The 15,475-nt window shown below is 31.9% G+C and overlaps 1 long non-coding RNA gene across 1 annotated transcript; it reads left to right on the top strand.

The window, feature by feature from the left end:
- The first annotated feature begins 1,870 nt into the window (after positions 1-1,870).
- LOC127718529 (uncharacterized) lies at positions 1,871-5,039 on the top strand. Its single transcript, XR_007989880.1, has 3 exons — positions 1,871-1,993; positions 3,693-3,791; positions 4,608-5,039. It is a non-coding gene; the product is annotated as an uncharacterized LOC127718529 (long non-coding RNA).
- The last annotated feature ends 10,436 nt before the right edge of the window (positions 5,040-15,475 follow it).

Here is a 15,475-nt window from a genome sequence, read left to right as displayed (position 1 = left end):
GGTATAAGACGAACGTGACAATTCAATTTCCCCCCTCTGTCAACTTTTCATTTCTGTCAGATTGTATGTCAGTTGATTCGTTACGCTCGTTTATGTTCAGAGTATATGCTTCATAATCAAAAACGTCCTTTAGCAGGGTTAGGGGAAAACGACTGAAATTGACAATGCACATGTGTTACGTTCACCATAACGAACTGGTTGACTAATATGATTTGTCTGTGTATTAACTCGCGAGAGGCATGTTTTCGTGGTTGTACTCCTTCAGACACCAGAAGAGTCGACTGACCTGTAAATTATGTTGTGTACTATTTGTGTCATATATCCTATCGTGAGTCACGATTCGTAACATTTTGACTCGGTCTTGATTCTCATAGCGAGTGATGTGTGGAAAGCTGGACAAGCTTGCAATAAAAGCGCCGTTCCTTTGCTTTTTGTGTGTTTTGCTGTGTCATTGATGCATACCCTATTTCCTTTCTTTTCTAATGTAAACGCTGGAAGTGTCGCTCAATTTGGAGTTCAAGCGATTCGCTGGATTGTCGGATATTGGTTTGTGTATGTTAATTGGATTTAGGGTTTGAACATTGATAAACTACTGTTACCTCTTATTTCGTTACCTTTACCTGGACTGTCAGTGACTGATTTACCGGCACACTTTTAACCCAAGGTATGGTTTTGATAACTTGCAAAGATGCGTAAATATGAGTGTTTGACTTATGAGTTTGAATATCCTTTTGGTACCTTTGACCTTTCTTTTTGACCTTATGGTCCAGGTAAACGGTGACTAATAGTTGATGACAGTCCAAGTTCTACTATTTTGGTGAGCAGTAATTTTATTTTTGGACAAAAACTGAATGCCGCCATGGTTGAAACAAATTTTGAACTAAGGTCGGACACCAATTCCGAACACAGAAAAAGCGACAATGGGAATCCTGACTCTGGGTACAAATATTCATAATCCAGATCTAAAACAATGATAATAGGACTTCTTTGATAAAAAAAAACCACTTTCTGTATATTTATTTTCAAATTTATTTTCTTGGATATTCAATTAACATAATTTTTGTATCCAGATGAATATTCACGTTTTTTGTTTTGTTTCAAGCAAGTATTTGCAACAATACGAGTGGTTGCCTATTTACGTACATGTTACCATAAAGAGGTCGAATAAGGGTAATGGACACTCTTAAAAATCACTGGTATCTTTGTTTCAACAACTTTTCTTGATGAATTCTAAATACCTAAGTAACACAGATTAAAGTAGTTCTGCATTTTGTAATATATGAACGCTTAAAGCAAATTGATAAAGCTTAGCAAAGCATTACTGATTCAAAGATTTTTCTCTACTCCTTTATACTTTTGTACAAAGGTGCATAAACGAAAATCGTACAATTTTCTGGTGTCCGTAGTTGATTTAAGATATCCTTCCAGCGGTTGTCTATTATCGTAGTTTATCAATATCATATGTTCTATCCATATACATAATGGGTTTTCTCACGGTTGTCTATAATTGCTTACTATCACTTCATTTTAACTCTGGTGGATAGTTGTCTCATTGGCAAACATACCACATCTCCTCATTTTATATTAGTATTTTAAACTAACGGTTTACTGTTGTTATGGAAATAAGAACAAAACGTCTATTTTTCTATTGAGGGCAGTTATTTGTGACTTGAAAATGTTCTAATAAATGGTTGTTTAAGCAAAATAAATATCAAATAAACTTTCTCCAACTCCAAGCATTTATAAATACATATCTGATATAAGGTGAAATGTGAAAAGTGAATTGAAAAAATAAACTTTCATTATCGTTGTAAATTTCCGAAAACCCATGCACTGAAGGTTTTCCCAATACTATATATACATTTTTAAAGGTATAACAAATGTGTGTGCTAGGTGCAAATTCATCTAACCATATAAACTATTAACATCAGCACATTATGACAGTGGTTTAATCCAAAGGAATAACTTACACAGAGTCAATATATTCGTCCATGTAAGTGCAACTTTAAAATATTTTAAGATTAAATCGTGAAATTTCTATGGTTGGTATACATAAATCATAATTTCATTATAATCAAGTTTTAGCTTAACCATGTTTTGTTAATATATTTATAATGTGTATATCTGAAAAAGTTAAAATTCAATTAAATTAAATTCATCGACATATTGTTGTAAACTTATGATAAACCGAAATAGCTAGCGTTGCTTTGATGGCTCATTGTACGCCTGTTTTTGTTTGTTTTTAGAACCCTGTATTTTGTTCTTAATTTTGGTAATTAAAATTGTATAACTTTAGATCAGTTAACACACTTGAAAATCTTTAAGATAATAAATGTAAAAGGAACTTCTGAAATTTGTTATATATGAACCTAATCGTTGTATCAAAATAATGTTACGATTCATGAAAAAATATGCACTGATAGGCAGACAGATTAACATTTTATTTGATACCATATATGTCAACTTTACACAACTTTATTATTTCTTAAGTTTTCAATCGAATTAAGTATCTAATATGTGAAACATTAATCATGTTGAGGTAGTTATTTTTTGTTAATTCCTAAAGTTCTATTTATCAGTTGAAATTGGCTTTGAACCAGCTTTTTGTAGCCGGGAGTGTTCTAAGAGTGGTACATTTGGTGTTTTATCTTTTTGTTACTGTTTTATGTATGCATAGTGCCGATCTAGTTAGTCTAGCCTTTCCCGACTGATTTTATTGATATTTATTTTTCTATGTTGTGATGTTACACCAATGTCCCACCTTAGTGGAAGGATTGACGTATTGTCAATTATGCATCATAAATAGATACTAGAACTTAGCCGTAAGTTTACACTGCATTAAATTGTTTTCCTTCATACATTATATCTTTTTTCATAAAGATATAAGTATGATATGTTTTAAATTTTGCCCAATCAATCGGAATTACATAAATAGACTATTTCTTTAAGGAGAAGGTATGATAAATGCCATTAATTGGCCAACGAAGTTGTAAAAATAGTAAACATCATGATCTATACTTTCAAACTTATGTTAATTGTTTTGATAGATGAAGATGTAATATGAATTTGGCTGTTTTCTTTATTTCCATTTGTCCTTTCGGGTAATTTTGCGTCTAGAGTATCATCAACTCAGTATTTGGTGCTGATATGATTTAGAAAATATCCTGATTTAAAATTTCCTTTCATAAATTCCAGAAATGTTAAGAAACTAAGGTCGCAAGTCCTTCAGATAAGGTTGACCTATTAAAGATGAATTTGTCTATTCTGTTTATGTTCTTTTGTCATATATCTGCTAACGTTTCAGCGTATTTACCCAATTCAGGCTTTCAAATGTTTAGATTTGAACATTTTTTGATAAAGGTAGATCCAGAAAAACGCTTTAAACGCACGGAATTTATAAAGTGTTTATTTCAGTAAGTAGAACTACTTCGATACCGAGGGTATTATCAGATTAAAAGTGTTATGGATATATATACAATTTTGCAACGTTCTATCACATATGTAGCAGGAACCTCAAATCAACCTGGGTTATGAAGGCTTTGTATTGCTTTAGGTGTAGATTTTTATTCAAATGATGGAGACGTTTATAGTTGTTTTCGTCTTTTTTGTGTTCTTGTATCTATTTTATAGATTGTAAGTCGTTTTGTGTCTTCTTATCTTTTTTAAACAGTTATGTGTTTGTTGTTTTTCAGTTGTGAATATACAAAAACCATTGTATATTAAAGCAACAATGGAACAAAGATATATTACACTCTGTGTATTGTTTGTTCTTTTGGCTACACCTGTCCAAGGTAATATATTAGGCCACAAACATAGATTAGTTATCCCACTTTCTTTGTCTAAATTGTTAAAAGCAATCCAATCTATATACGAGATAAAATAATAATATGTATTATTATTGTCAATGAGATAAATTTCTACCAGGACCAAATGATGTTGGCTTGGGACAACTTAGACTCTAATTTGTAAAAGTAGTCTCTGATATAAATGGTAAATTTTCAATTCTATCAAACCTCAACTTCAGAATAACCAACGTAAACGTTGAGAGCAGCAACAAAAAAGGCCAAAAAATGAATAAAAGACATTAAATCATCGTAATGAAAAAACAATTCAGCCGTTATGACTTAATTAGACATGTGATACACAGTAACATAAAAAAAACCAACAAGAGGAGCAATACTGTAGATGTAGAAAACAACTAATAATATTAAAATATATCTGTCGCACAGATCCTTTTTAACGCGCGTCTGTCGTATCAAATTATAATTCTGGTACCTTTGATAACTAATTAATCCGGGAAATCGGCGGAATACTATCTCCACAGTCAAATGATCTTTGACTATTGAATTTGTTTTTCTATTTTACTAACTCCTCTCCATGTTGCCCTTGTACGACTGAAATGACGGCGGTAACTTTTCAACCAATGTTGATATTATCGCTTAATTAAAATTCCATGTAAAAGCAAACTCGATCGAACACTTATATAATTTACAGAAAACAGAAACTCATTTAATTATTTGTAATGAGATAATCAATTTACCCCCCCCCCCCCCCCCCCCCCCCCCAACAAAAAACATATGTATTTTCTAACTGCATTATCTTTGCAGCTGAAAGAAAAGAAGGATGGACCTCAGATGATGTTTGGTTTTAAACGAAGACATATGGAGGTGCTGTATTATTTGGAGTAGGTGTGGTAGCTGTAGCACCCATCGTTCTTAACGAAGATGTCTTAAACAATGATGCTATGGCAGATAGAAGGCATGTACGGTTTGCCGTTGCCAATGTTGGAATGGTAGTAGCCGGAAGAGTTGTTGCCTTCCTTAAGTCAGAATTCTGCCGGAATTTTCGTTTGGGTAAAGGCTTCGATAGTCGAATGTTCAGATATTTTTTTGGAGGGTGCTCAGAATTTGACATTGAATGTATAAAGAAAAATAAATGAACCGATGTTTTGATAAACTTTTACTTTTCAAATACTGAAACACCTTTTGAAAATGTCAAATACCTAAAACCAGAATATTGAATTAAATTATATTTGTTGATTTTTTTATACTTCTCCAAAAACTAATAGAAAACAGCTCGATACCTTACAGACGAATTAAGGTTATTAGCAACAAATCATACACCATTGCTCTGATTGTGTTATAAAGAATAAGAAATTGTGGTATATGTGCAAATGAGACAACTAACCGTAAAGACACATAGACAAAGAAGTGATCAATTACATGCTTCATTATGAATTACAACATTGAGCAAAAATTCATAACATATTTTTTGGCGTTCAACTGTCATTTGTGTCACATGTATTAAATACATGGTTAAAGTTTCTTGCATACGAGTCGAAGTTTCTTGCATACGAGTTGAAGCCTCTTATACATTGGCCAGGTAAAGAGATAACGAAAGAGACATTGCCACATGTATATACATCAATTGCTCCTAATCTTATGTGTATTATTGACTGCACTGAAATATACATTGAAAGACCCCGAGATATGGAATAACAAGCACAAACATGGTCAGACTATAAAACAAACAACACGCTTAAGTTTTTAGTGGCAATGGCACCAAATGGCAGCATTTCCTACATTTCAGAAGCATATGGAGGGAGGGCCTCTGATCGTTTTATTTTTATGGACATTGGTGTTTTAAATCTCATAGATCCAACTGATGAGGTAATGGCAGGTAGAGGTTTTCCCATACAATCAGACTTGGTAATGAGACAGGCAAAATTGATTATATCACCACCTGGTCATGGGTCAGAGTAGATGACTAAGGAAAATGTACTGAAAACAAAGGCAGTTGCCAATGTTAGAATCCATGTTGAAAGGGCCATTGGTCGAATCAAATGTTTTCAAATTTTGAAAAACACATTGCCTATTACTTTGGTTCCTTTGGCAAATGAGATTTTTACAATTTGTTCTGCTGTATATAATTTGCAATAACCTTTAGTAAAGTGATACTTAAATGTACCCAAGAACAATAATAATTTGCTATGCTATTTGTTTTCATTAACATTGATTTAAAAAAAAAATTTTAATTGTTTTAATATCTTAACATTTTCTGGCAATTTAGCCATTTTTGCTGTAAAAGTTTATCATTTTAAAGTGAGGACTGTGAATTGCACTTCATTTTGTTGAAAACATACAGATAATCAAATTTCAGAAGATAGGCTTCAAGCATTTAAGAAATTATTATATTTGTTCAGTTTGAATTATTGAAACCAAAGGTGCCACACTTTGATATCTTTTAAAACTTTTTGATTTTGTAAATTCAAAATTCTAAAATGTATTACAATGCAGGAGTTTAAAAGATATGTGATTTTGAATTTCCACCTCCAAGGAAATAAACAAAAAGGGTATACTATGTTTGGTGTTATTTATAGTTTTTCAAGTAAAGGGGGGGGGGGGGGGGGGGGAATACAACCCAAAATCACTATAGCCCTGAAAATATTATCTGATAAAATGTTGTAGGTTATGTTTTTGGTTTCATTTGTTATTTGGGGCAAAAACCAAAAATTAATGAATAAGTATGACAGATCTATACAGACTAATGTTAGCTTATTTTTTTCACTAAAATACTAACAGTTATAAAATAGTAAACAATCACTATAACTGTCTTCAGACCTCACCTCATATAACATTTAATTGGAATTTTTACCTGTTAACCTAAGATACATGTAACAGACAATTTTAATGTTTGGCTAAGAGAAAAACAAATTTTCAAATCAACTCTTCCTTTCTAATTCAAATTTCATGTTATTTACTTTTATGATTACTAAACTATTGCTTGAAAAGGGAAAGTTTTTTAGCAGAACTATTCGACTGTCAGTTGTCTATGTTCTTTTCAATAATAAGTTTATTTCAAAACCTTGACTCAAACATATTGAATTTTAAAAAGATATAATTATGGTCGATTACCATGATTAAGAATATATATGACAACTTTTCTTTGAAAATGAATAATTATTATCAAATAAATATTTTTCAAAAAATGCATAATATGAACAGATGAGGTGAGGTTTAGAGGACAATACACCTGACAACTACATTGTATTATTACAATATTGCTTCAAAATATGTTTTCACTGAAGACATATCAAAATATGTAGGTTGTCTTAAAAATAATGATTAAAATGGTCTTCAACTTTAAATCTTCCTTCCTGCTGTTTTCTTCTTTTTCATATACTCATCTGCAATTTCAAAATAAATTTGGTAATTTTTTTAATGGATTCTAGAAATAATAATACACTTTTGTTTTTGCTGAATATATTCGGTATACATATCATGATATTAAATACATATATATTTGTTTTTACTACATTGCTGATTTGTTTTGTGAGAATTCCAATTTGAGTATTTTTGTCTCTGTTTTAAATACCACTAATAAACTATAAATGTTTTATTTAGTTATGTTTACTATCTGGTGATATTAATTTTTCTTTCAGTCACTATTTTATGATGTGCAAGTCTACATGTATATGAGGAGTAGTACGGGCTTCCTATTTATACGCTGTTGACAGTCCATAGCAATCCCCAACAAAATGTTGTTATGATGTGGGAAGCGAAATATTAAAAATATTTGAGATAATGTTGAAAGGAAATTTTAATACCTTAAACAGGGATAAATACCATACAGTATACATTGTATATTATATATGTTGCTATTCAAAAATCTTCAAGTTTGATATGTTTAACAAGCAGCACGTAATATTAAAGTAAGAGTGTGTACTAAAAGGTGTAAAATATTAAAAACAAGATAATGTGTCCACAATACACTTATGACCCACTCGCAATTTCATTTTCCATGTTCATTGAACCATGAAATTGGGGGTCAGAACCCTTTATTGTGCATATAGAAATTGTTGCAAAAATAAAAATGGGATATTAAGGAGTTTGTAAAAATTTGAATCCCCCTTTTTTGAATGAATAAAGTCCTATGCAACCAAAATGTATAATCTCAAATTTAAAAAAAATGAAAGGTAGCTTACTTCAATAGATATAAACAATTCACCAAAATTTCATGGAAATTGGTGAAAGATTTTTTGAGTTATTGTCTGACGTGTTGACAACAGACGGACAACGATATACCATAATACGTCCCGTCTTAAGAGACGGGCGTATAAAAACTACCTTGTCCAAAATATTTAGCCAATGGGGGACAGAGGAAACAAACAGACGCACAGACTGAAAAACATAATGCCTCTACTATTGTAGGTGGGGCATAACAAATATACCTAATTTATATACTGTTTTCCTTATTAGCCTCACAGTCATCACAGTACCACTTATCCATGTTCACCATACCACCAAAACCAATACATCCCCAATGAAACCATCTCCTTCACTTGTCACATCCTATTCTGTAGTCAGATTCACAGTTGTTGTCCAGTTCATCAATTTCTAAACATGTTTGTTGACATGAGCCACACAGATAAACAGGTTTTGGTTCAACGTTTTTACGTCCCTTGTTGAGTTTTTTCCCTTTAGATTGTGATGGTTTTGTTGGTTTACATGTACTTATTGCCAATGTTGGTTTACATGTACTTATTGCCAATATTGGTTTACATGTACTTATTGCCAATGTTGTCTGAAATACTCTTGATGCCACTTGATGTTTCTGTGTGTGCAACCTTTTTTTATCCTAAGTCAGAAGCTCCACCACAACATATTTAAGAAATTTTCCAAATTTACTACAACCGTATCCCAATAATCTTTCTGAAACAGAATTCTCTCAAAGTGGTGTCCATGTTTGGTAAATACGAAGAAATCACACCATTGTTTATTGCAAATTGCCATTTGCCCTTGTATCTGTGTATAGTAGTTGTGATTTCTTTGTAATGTGATGTTACTTCCTTCTTTGACTAAGTATGTTAGATTTCGATAACATGGTATGGTGTGTGCAATACTTAATGGACATTTAAACTCCTCCAAAACACCAGAACCACAACAAGAACACTCTACCATACCATCTGGACTTCAACCTAAAGAGACCTTTTTGGTGTCAATGTACAGCCCTGTTTCCTCGACTTTTAAATTTTGGTGTATCCTCTGTAATAGTATACTCTTATACTTTCTTCTTGCTACTGGTTCCATGAACCTGCCATACTTTAGTGCTGGGGTATTACTAGTTTTTTTCTTTGTAGCCAAGGATCTCACTGACTAATGATTCTGTGTTTTCAGCATTATTTTTCTTCAATGTTTGTGATTTAGTGAAAATAGAATGCATTCTAGAACATGTTATTCTTCCTTTCCTGACAACTACATTGTATTATTACAATATTGCTTCAAAATATGTTTTCACTGAAGACATATCAAAATATGTAGGTTGTCTTAAAAATAATGATTAAAATGGTCTTAAACTTTAAATCTTCCTTCCTGATGTTTTCTTCTTTTTCATATACTCATCTGCAATTTCAAAATAAATTTGGTAATTTTTTTAATGGATTCTAGAAATAATAATACACTTTTGTTTTTGCTGAATATATTCGGTATACATATCATGATATTAAATACATATATATTTGTTTTTACTACATTGCTGATTTGTTTTGTGAGAATTCCAATTTGAGTATTTTTGTCTCTGTTTTAAATACCACTAATAAACTATAAATGTTTTATTTAGTTATGTTTACTATCTGGTGATATTAATTTTTCTTTCAGTCACTATTTTATGATGTGCAAGTCTACATGTATATGAGGAGTAGTACGGGCTTCCTATTTATACGCTGTTGACAGTCCATAGCAATCCCCAACAAAATGTTGTTATGATGTGGGAAGCGAAATATTAAAAATATTTGAGATAATGTTGAAAGGAAATTTTAATACCTTAAACAGGGATAAATACCATACAGTATACATTGTATATTATATATGTTGCTATTCAAAAATCTTGAAGTTTGATATGTTTAACAAGCAGCACGTAATATTAAAGTAAGAGTGTGTACTAAAAGGTGTAAAATATTAAAAACAAGATAATGTGTCCACAATACACTTATGACCCACTCGCAATTTCATTTTCCATGTTCATTGAACCATGAAATTGGGGGTCAGAACCCTTTATTGTGCATATAGAAATTGTTGCAAAAATAAAAATGGGATATTAAGGAGTTTGTAAAAATTTGAATCCCCCTTTTTTGAATGAATAAAGTCCCATGCAACCAAAATGTATAATCTCAAATTTAAAAAAATTGAAAGGTAGCTTACTTCAATAGATATAAACAATTCACCAAAATTTCATGGAAATTGGTGAAAGATTTTTTGAGTTATTGTCTGACGTGTTGACAACAGACGGACAACGATATACCATAATACGTCCCGTCTTAAGAGACGGGCGTATAAAAACTACCTTGTCCAAAATATTTAGCCAATGGGGGACAGAGGAAACAAACAGACGCACAGACTGAAAAACATAATGCCTCTACTATTGTAGGTGGGGCATAAAAAATATACATAATTTATATACTGTTTTCCTTATTTGCCTCACAGTCATCACAGTACCACTTATCCATGTTCACCATACCACCAAAACCAATACATCCCCAATGAAACCATCTCCTTCACTTGTCACATCCTATTCTGTAGTCAGATTCACAGTTGTTGTCCAGTTCATCAATTTCTAAACATGTTTGTTGACATGAGCCACACAGATAAACAGGTTTTGGTTCAACGTTTTTACGTCCCTTGTTGAGTTTTTTCCCTTTAGATTGTGATGGTTTTGTTGGTTTACATGTACTTATTGCCAATGTTGGTTTACATGTACTTATTGCCAATATTGGTTTACATGTACTTATTGCCAATGTTGTCTGAAATACTCTTGATGCCACTTGATGTTTCTGTGTGTGCAACCTTTTTTTATCCTAAGTCAGAAGCTCCACCACAACATATTTAAGAAATTTTCCAAATTTACTACAACCGTATCCCAATAATCTTTCTGAAACAGAATTCTCTCAAAGTGGTGTCCATGTTTGGTAAATACGAAGAAATCACACCATTGTTTATTGCAAATTGCCATTTGCCCTTGTATCTGTGTATAGTAGTTGTGATTTCTTTGTAATGTGATGTTACTTCCTTCTTTGACTAAGTATGTTAGATTTCGATAACATGGTATGGTGTGTGCAATACTTAATGGACATTTAAACTCCTCCAAAACACCAGAACCACAACAAGAACACTCTACCATACCATCTGGACTTCAACCTAAAGAGACCTTTTTGGTGTCAATGTACAGCCCTGTTTCCTCGACTTTTAAATTTTGGTGTATCCTCTGTAATAGTATACTCTTATACTTTCTTCTTGCTACTGGTTCCATGAACCTGCCATACTTTAGTGCTGGGGTATTACTAGTTTTTTTCTTTGTAGCCAAGGATCTCACTGACTAATGATTCTGTGTTTTCAGCATTATTTTTCTTCAATGTTTGTGATTTAGTGAAAATAGAATGCATTCTAGAACATGTTATTCTTCCTTTCCTGACAACTACATTGTATTATTACAATATTGCTTCAAAATATGTTTTCACTGAAGACATATCAAAATATGTAGGTTGTCTTAAAAATAATGATTAAAATGGTCTTAAACTTTAAATCTTCCTTCCTGATGTTTTCTTCTTTTTCATATACTCATCTGCAATTTCAAAATAAATTTGGTAATTTTTTTAATGGATTCTAGAAATAATAATACACTTTTGTTTTTGCTGAATATATTCGGTATACATATCATGATATTAAATACATATATATTTGTTTTTACTACATTGCTGATTTGTTTTGTGAGAATTCCAATTTGAGTATTTTTGTCTCTGTTTTAAATACCACTAATAAACTATAAATGTTTTATTTAGTTATGTTTACTATCTGGTGATATTAATTTTTCTTTCAGTCACTATTTTATGATGTGCAAGTCTACATGTATATGAGGAGTAGTACGGGCTTCCTATTTATACGCTGTTGACAGTCCATAGCAATCCCCAACAAAATGTTGTTATGATGTGGGAAGCGAAATATTAAAAATATTTGAGATAATGTTGAAAGGAAATTTTAATACCTTAAACAGGGATAAATACCATACAGTATACATTGTATATTATATATGTTGCTATTCAAAAATCTTGAAGTTTGATATGTTTAACAAGCAGCACGTAATATTAAAGTAAGAGTGTGTACTAAAAGGTGTAAAATATTAAAAACAAGATAATGTGTCCACAATACACTTATGACCCACTCGCAATTTCATTTTCCATGTTCATTGAACCATGAAATTGGGGGTCAGAACCCTTTATTGTGCATATAGAAATTGTTGCAAAAATAAAAATGGGATATTAAGGAGTTTGTAAAAATTTGAATCCCCCTTTTTTGAATGAATAAAGTCCCATGCAACCAAAATGTATAATCTCAAATTTAAAAAAATTGAAAGGTAGCTTACTTCAATAGATATAAACAATTCACCAAAATTTCATGGAAATTGGTGAAAGATTTTTTGAGTTATTGTCTGACGTGTTGACAACAGACGGACAACGATATACCATAATACGTCCCGTCTTAAGAGACGGGCGTATAAAAACTACCTTGTCCAAAATATTTAGCCAATGGGGGACAGAGGAAACAAACAGACGCACAGACTGAAAAACATAATGCCTCTACTATTGTAGGTGGGGCATAAAAAATATACATAATTTATATACTGTTTTCCTTATTTGCCTCACAGTCATCACAGTACCACTTATCCATGTTCACCATACCACCAAAACCAATACATCCCCAATGAAACCATCTCCTTCACTTGTCACATCCTATTCTGTAGTCAGATTCACAGTTGTTGTCCAGTTCATCAATTTCTAAACATGTTTGTTGACATGAGCCACACAGATAAACAGGTTTTGGTTCAACGTTTTTACGTCCCTTGTTGAGTTTTTTCCCTTTAGATTGTGATGGTTTTGTTGGTTTACATGTACTTATTGCCAATGTTGGTTTACATGTACTTATTGCCAATATTGGTTTACATGTACTTATTGCCAATGTTGTCTGAAATACTCTTGATGCCACTTGATGTTTCTGTGTGTGCAACCTTTTTTTATCCTAAGTCAGAAGCTCCACCACAACATATTTAAGAAATTTTCCAAATTTACTACAACCGTATCCCAATAATCTTTCTGAAACAGAATTCTCTCAAAGTGGTGTCCATGTTTGGTAAATACGAAGAAATCACACCATTGTTTATTGCAAATTGCCATTTGCCCTTGTATCTGTGTATAGTAGTTGTGATTTCTTTGTAATGTGATGTTACTTCCTTCTTTGACTAAGTATGTTAGATTTCGATAACATGGTATGGTGTGTGCAATACTTAATGGACATTTAAACTCCTCCAAAACACCAGAACCACAACAAGAACACTCTACCATACCATCTGGACTTCAACCTAAAGAGACCTTTTTGGTGTCAATGTACAGCCCTGTTTCCTCGACTTTTAAATTTTGGTGTATCCTCTGTAATAGTATACTCTTATACTTTCTTCTTGCTACTGGTTCCATGAACCTGCCATACTTTAGTGCTGGGGTATTACTAGTTTTTTTCTTTGTAGCCAAGGATCTCACTGACTAATGATTCTGTGTTTTCAGCATTATTTTTCTTCAATGTTTGTGATTTAGTGAAAATAGAATGCATTCTAGAACATGTTATTCTTCCTTTCCTGACAACTACATTGTATTATTACAATATTGCTTCAAAATATGTTTTCACTGAAGACATATCAAAATATGTAGGTTGTCTTAAAAATAATGATTAAAATGGTCTTAAACTTTAAATCTTCCTTCCTGATGTTTTCTTCTTTTTCATATACTCATCTGCAATTTCAAAATAAATTTGGTAATTTTTTTAATGGATTCTAGAAATAATAATACACTTTTGTTTTTGCTGAATATATTCGGTATACATATCATGATATTAAATACATATATATTTGTTTTTACTACATTGCTGATTTGTTTTGTGAGAATTCCAATTTGAGTATTTTTGTCTCTGTTTTAAATACCACTAATAAACTATAAATGTTTTATTTAGTTATGTTTACTATCTGGTGATATTAATTTTTCTTTCAGTCACTATTTTATGATGTGCAAGTCTACATGTATATGAGGAGTAGTACGGGCTTCCTATTTATACGCTGTTGACAGTCCATAGCAATCCCCAACAAAATGTTGTTATGATGTGGGAAGCGAAATATTAAAAATATTTGAGATAATGTTGAAAGGAAATTTTAATACCTTAAACAGGGATAAATACCATACAGTATACATTGTATATTATATATGTTGCTATTCAAAAATCTTGAAGTTTGATATGTTTAACAAGCAGCACGTAATATTAAAGTAAGAGTGTGTACTAAAAGGTGTAAAATATTAAAAACAAGATAATGTGTCCACAATACACTTATGACCCACTCGCAATTTCATTTTCCATGTTCATTGAACCATGAAATTGGGGGTCAGAACCCTTTATTGTGCATATAGAAATTGTTGCAAAAATAAAAATGGGATATTAAGGAGTTTGTAAAAATTTGAATCCCCCTTTTTTGAATGAATAAAGTCCCATGCAACCAAAATGTATAATCTCAAATTTAAAAAAATTGAAAGGTAGCTTACTTCAATAGATATAAACAATTCACCAAAATTTCATGGAAATTGGTGAAAGATTTTTTGAGTTATTGTCTGACGTGTTGACAACAGACGGACAACGATATACCATAATACGTCCCGTCTTAAGAGACGGGCGTATAAAAACTACCTTGTCCAAAATATTTAGCCAATGGGGGACAGAGGAAACAAACAGACGCACAGACTGAAAAACATAATGCCTCTACTATTGTAGGTGGGGCATAAAAAATATACATAATTTATATACTGTTTTCCTTATTTGCCTCACAGTCATCACAGTACCACTTATCCATGTTCACCATACCACCAAAACCAATACATCCCCAATGAAACCATCTCCTTCACTTGTCACATCCTATTCTGTAGTCAGATTCACAGTTGTTGTCCAGTTCATCAATTTCTAAACATGTTTGTTGACATGAGCCACACAGATAAACAGGTTTTGGTTCAACGTTTTTACGTCCCTTGTTGAGTTTTTTCCCTTTAGATTGTGATGGTTTTGTTGGTTTACATGTACTTATTGCCAATGTTGGTTTACATGTACTTATTGCCAATATTGGTTTACATGTACTTATTGCCAATGTTGTCTGAAATACTCTTGATGCCACTTGATGTTTCTGTGTGTGCAACCTTTTTTTATCCTAAGTCAGAAGCTCCACCACAACATATTTAAGAAATTTTCCAAATTTACTACAACCGTATCCCAATAATCTTTCTGAAACAGAATTCTCTCAAAGTGGTGTCCATGTTTGGTAAATACGAAGAAATCACACCATTGTTTATTGCAAATTGCCATTTGCCCTTGTGTATAGTAGTTGTGATTTCTTTGTAATG

Source organism: Mytilus californianus, unplaced genomic scaffold (genome assembly GCF_021869535.1).
Source record: "Mytilus californianus isolate M0D057914Y unplaced genomic scaffold, xbMytCali1.0.p SCAF_10, whole genome shotgun sequence".
Classification (NCBI taxonomy): domain Eukaryota; kingdom Metazoa; phylum Mollusca; class Bivalvia; order Mytilida; family Mytilidae; genus Mytilus; species Mytilus californianus.
The sequence above is the reverse complement of the archived record's forward strand: the minus strand, read 5'-3'. Positions and strand labels throughout refer to the sequence as shown.